A 5,817-nucleotide genomic window follows, 5' to 3' on the forward strand; every position below is an offset into this window, starting at 1 on the left:
AACTCCATTTCTTAAGGGGCTGGATACCTTCATACCAATGTACACAAAACAGTTAAATTATTTTTTAAGATATAGAATACACGGGGGGCAGGGAGTCCAAGCCTTTAATCTCAGCACTTGGGAGGCAGAGGCAAGCGAATCTCTGTGAGTTCCAGGCCAACCTGATCTATAGAGTGAGTTCCAGGACAGGCTCCAAAACTACAGAGAAATCATGTCTTGAAACAAACAAACAAACAAACAAACGATACATAAAATATGCATGGTGGCACATACTTTTAATCCCAGCACTCAGGAAGCAGAGGCAGGTGGATCTCTGTGAGTCCTCAGATAGCCAGGACTATTAGAAAGAGAAACTCTGTCTTGAAAAACCAAAACAAATAAAAAAATAATATAAAAATGAGTATGTATGTAGAAAATGGGCTGGAGCTGGGCAGTGGTGGCACACACATTTAATTCCAGTGCTCTGGAGGCAGGGGCAGGTGGATCTCTGTGAGCACAAGGCCAGGGTGGTCTACAAAGTGAGTTCCAAGACAGGCTTCAAGTTATACAGAAAAAACCTGTCTCAAAAACTCTCCCCTCTCCCAAAAAAAAAAAAGAAAGAAAAAAATGGGCTGGAAAAGGTATACACCAAAATTTTACTATGACTTATTTTGTAGCAATACATTATATTCCTTTTCTACTTTTGTATGTCAGTGTTTTTCAAATTTTCTGTAATAAAACATTGATTTTTTAAAATATAAAAATGAATACATCGTTATCTTGGTGATATATACAGATGATAAATGGGTTGAAAAAGAATCAGGGAAACATCAACCTTCACAAGAGCCACAAACACCATAAAATAACTTGGAGTAACTCTAACCAAACAAATGAAAGACCTCTATGACAAGAACTTTAAATCTTTGAAGAAAGAAATTAAAGAAGATTCCAGAAAATGGAAAGCTACCCCAAGCTCTCTGATAGGATTAAGATAATAAAAAAATGGCAATATTACCAAAAGCAAACTACAGATTCAATGAAATCCCCATCAAAATCCCAGCACCGGTCTTCACGGACCTTGAAAGAACAATACTCAACTTCATATCAGGGGGAAAAAAAAAAACAACAAGGATAGCCAAAACAGAGACATCTCATAAAGGAACTACTGGAGGCATCACCATCCCTGAGTTCAAGCTCTACTATAAATCTATAGTTTTGAAAACATCTTGGTATTGGCACAAAAGCAGGCAGATAGATCAATGGAATTAATCCACATACCCGATTTTTGGCAAAGAAGTTAAAACTATAAATTGGAAAAAAGAAAGCATCTTCAACAAATGGTGCTGACATAACTGGATATCCACATGTAGAAGAATGCAAATAGATACATATTCATTGGCATGTACAAGACTCCAGTTCAAATGGATCAAAGACTTCAACACAAAACCAAACATACTGAACCTTGTAGAAGATAAACTGGAAAGTAGCTTTGAATGCACTGGCACAAGAGACCACTTCCTAAATATAACAGCAGCAACACAAACTCTGTCTGAGAGCAACAATCAATAAATGAGACCTCCTGAAACTGAGACACTTCTGCAAAGCAAAGGACACGGTCAACAAGACAAAACAGCATCCTACAGAATGGGAAAAGATCTTCACCAGCCCCACATCTGACAGAGGGCTGACCTCCAAAATACACAAAGAACTCAAGAATCTAGACACCAAAATACAAAATAATCCAATAAAAAATGGGGTACAGATCTAAACAGAGAACTATCAACAGAGGAATCTCAAATTGCTGAAAGACATTTAAGAAAATGCTCAACATTCTTAGCCATCAGGGAAATACAAATCAAAACCACTCTGAGATTCCATCTATACCTATCAGAATGGCCAAGATCGAAAGCAATGATGACAGCTTATGCTGGAGAGGATGTGGAGGAAGGGGAACACTCCTCCATTGCTGGTGGGAGTGCAAACTTGTACAGCTGCTTTGGAAATCAGTATGGCAAGTCTCTCAGAAAATTTGGAATCAATTTACCACAAGACCCAGCAATACCAGTTTTGGGCATATACCCAAAGGATACATACTCACACCAAAAAGATATTTGTTCTACTATGTTCATAGCAGCATTATTCCTAATAGCTAGAACCTGGTAGAAACCTAGATGCACCTCAACCAAAGAATAGATGAAGAAAATGTACATTTACACAATGGAGTACTACTCAGCCATAAAAATAATGACATCTTGAAAATTGCAGGCAAATAGAGAGAACTAGAAAAAAAAAACCAATAAATAAATAAATAAATAAATAAATAAATAAATAAATACATCCTAAGTGGGGTAAAACCCAGACCCAGAAAGACAAACATGGTATGGTGCTCAGTCATAAGTGGATGTTAGACATAGAGCAAATGATAGCTAGCATACAGCCAACAACCCCAGAGAAACTAGGTAACAAAGAAGACCCTAAGAGAGACACACATGGATCTGCCTAGGTAGGGGAAAAAACAAAATCTCCAGAGTAAAGTGGAAGCATGGGGAGAATGGGGAAGGATGGAAGAGGAGAAAGGAGAAGGGAAAGGGAGTGAAGAAAAATGTATAGCTCAATAAAAACAAGTTAAAAAATAAATACAGCATCCACATTATGTTAGTAATCTAGGAATGGTTGGCTGAGATTTTGTTTTGTTTTTTCTTATTAATACAGTATTTATTTGTCTTCTCTCTGTCAAATCCTGAGCCAAACACTTTTCCCAGACTTCCTGGGTAGGTGCAGGGAAAGGAACATACAGAGCAGACCGGACACGAAAGAACTATGGGAGGTGGAAGGGGAGACAGTTTCTTTACATGGCGAAGAGGATGAGAAAGGCCACCATCAAGCAGAAAAGCCCCATGGCCTCTGAGAGGGCAAAGCCCAGAATCGCGTAGGAGAAGAGCTGCTGCTTCAGAGAAGGATTCCTGGCATAACTAATGATGAGGCTCCCAAAAATAGTCCCAATTCCAGCCCCAGAGAAATCCACCCCAACTGTAGCAGCCCCAGCCCCAATGTACTTGGCGGCTATGTTGATGTCCCTGGAAATGATGCTGGTTTGGAAGGTGCAGCTAGGGATGAGTGAGGTCAGAGGACGAAGGGCTGCCAAGCTGCTGAAGCCCTCATCTGTCCAAGACTGTGATCAATTCAACTCCACTGCAGACAGGGGATGACCACTCAGCAGCTGAGCAGGTGGAGATGAAATGAACTTGGAGCAGGCATACATTTTCAGGGGTGAGGGGCCAAGGCAGGAGAGTTGCTCCCAGTGTAGAGAAGACAGAGAGGGCCTTGTTTTGTTTTCTACACAAGATCTCACTATGTAGCCCTGGCTTCCCTGGAGCTCACTCTGTAGACCAGACTGGACTTCAAACTTGGAGATCCTTCTGCCTGCCTCTGCCTCCTGAGTACTGGGATTAAAGGCATGGGCCACCACTGCTTGGGAAATGATTGAGATTTTTTTATTTTTTATTTTTCGAGACCTCTGTATTGCTTTGGAGCCTGTCCTTGAACAAGCTCTGTAGACCAACCAGGCTGGCCTTGAATTCACAGAGATCTGCTTGCCTCTGCCTCCCGAGTGCTGGGATTAAAGGGATGCACCACCAACGCCGGGCTGATTGAGATTTTTTAAATTAATTTTTTTTACATTCCAATCCCAGCTCCCCCTTGATATCTCTCCTTGAACTCTCCCCTCCTTCCCCCAGCCAACCTCCCCTTTACCCTCCCCTGTTCCTTAGAGAAGGTAAACCCTCCCCTAGAATGTCGTCTAAGTCTGTCCCACCACCTCTTTGAGTCAGGACCAAGGTGACACGCCTTCCCAACCCATTGTTAGACCAAGCAAGGTTTCTCTTCATAGAAAATGGGCTCCACAAAGTCAGTTTATGCATTATGGTTAGATCTTGGTCCCTCTATTAGTGGCCTCATGTACTGCCCAAGCAATACCATTGTCACCTGTATTCAGGGGGCATAGTTCAGTCCTATGCCAGTTTCCCAGTTGACAGTGTAGAGTCAGTGATCTCTCACTAGCTTGAGTCAGCTGATTCTGTGGGTTTTCCCATGATGGTCTTGACTCCTTTGTTCATGTTATCACACCTCCATCACTTCAATTGTACTCCAGGAGCTTGGCCCAGTGGTTAGTTATACATCTCTGCATCTGCTTCCATGTATTTCTGGAAGAGGGCTCTAGCTTCTCAGGGGTTGATTGAGATTTTTTTGAAACCTTGTTTCTGGAGCTCACTATATAGCCAAGTGTGATCTCAAATCCTTGGCAGTTCTCTTGGGATGACAAGTATGATCCACCACACTTGGGTCATCTAGATTCTTGAAAATGTAGGAGATGGGGCCTAAGACTCAAACATAGCAGTGGAGTTCTTTTCTAACAGACTTAAGGTCCTGGATTTGATCCTCAGGGCCACGATACAGGCACATTTCATGCTAAATGTATCTTGTCAAAGTTAAAACAGGCATGGTCTACAGAGCCGCTTCTGGTCCCTGCCATATGGGACCTCGTTTGCACTTCTCTTCCCCTTTTCCTGTTTTCCTAGCATATCATCTCTGGAGCTTGATAAGACACTGTTTTCTCTGCCTGGAACTTTCCTCCCTAATGTTCAATGTACCTTTCACGCGACCAACTTTCCCTGACAGTAAAGAGCTGTTTGGAACCAGCTGTCCATGCTGAAGCTTACCTTGCACTTTTTCTTTCCAATGTTTGTCACAGTTAAATACTTGTGGTATTGATTAACGCTTGTATCACCAACTAGAATGTCAGTTCTACAAAGACAGATTCTCTGCTCTGTTTACTACTGCAGGCCTTATCCTAAAGCGGTTAGATAATAAATATTTGCTCATTGTCTGAATGGGTGACCTGCTTTGCTGATTCAAGGGTTTCAGACTCAGGGGCTGGACACGAAGCTCAGTTAATGGAGTGTTTATCTAGTATGAGCAAAGCTTTGGGTTCCATCTCCGGCACTGACGTAAATGGGGTCTTCATATCTAAGACCTATTAACCTCAGCCCAGAAACCCGACTTTGAAAGCATGGTGGGTGCATGCTTATAATCCTGAGGATAGGCAGGGTTGCAAATTGCAAGTCAGCCTGATATGCATACTGAGACTGTCTCAAATTTAAACAAAACAACACACAAAACCTCAGAGCTAGGTGATAAGCAAGCTATAAACTCAAATATGCCACCAAACCAAAAAGTGCTGTTTAATTAATTTATAGAGTGGCTACATGGTTGATTAAAGAAAACAGCTAAGAGAGATGGAACATTCTAAGTGATATTTGATGATAAAACACAGAGCTTTTCTCCCTTCCTGCCTCCCTCCTCCCCTCTTCCTCTGCCTTCTTTCCCTCCTTCTCTCCTTCCTTTCTCTCCTCCCTCCTCCCCTCCATCCTTTTTTTTTCTTTATTTCAGAGAGACTAACGGAGCCCAGACTGCCCTTAGACTCATTGCCCTCCCTCACTGTTCTGAGTGCTGGGGTTAGTCCTGTGCAATTTCTCCAGGCTCTAGAGAACACTTCTTAGTAATGTGAATATTTCTGTCTCTGACCCTGCATCTGCTCACGTCCTTACTTCTGAACAGCAGAAATCTAGTCAGATAGTTACTGAATGACTTTTTTCCTTCTCTTTTCTTTGCTTTGTTTTGATACAGGGTTTCTCTGTGGCTTTTGAGGCTGGTCTCGAACTCACAGAGATCCGCTTGCCTCTGCCTCCCGAGTGCTGGGATCAAAGGCGTGCGCCAGCAACACCAGCTACTGAATGACTTTCAAGTGCTTTGTAGCCCCTGTGTGTGAGATCTGCAACA

General features: G+C 42.2%; 1 pseudogene; it reads right to left on the reverse strand.

Moving 5' to 3' along the window:
- Window positions 1-2,827: 2,827 nt before the first annotated feature.
- On the reverse strand, window positions 2,828-3,256 carry LOC127218599 (ATP synthase F(0) complex subunit C2, mitochondrial-like; annotated as a pseudogene).
- Window positions 3,257-5,817: the final 2,561 nt, after the last annotated feature.

Source organism: Phodopus roborovskii, unplaced genomic scaffold (assembly GCF_943737965.1).
Source record: "Phodopus roborovskii unplaced genomic scaffold, PHOROB, whole genome shotgun sequence".
NCBI classification, from domain to species: Eukaryota; Metazoa; Chordata; class Mammalia; order Rodentia; family Cricetidae; genus Phodopus; species Phodopus roborovskii.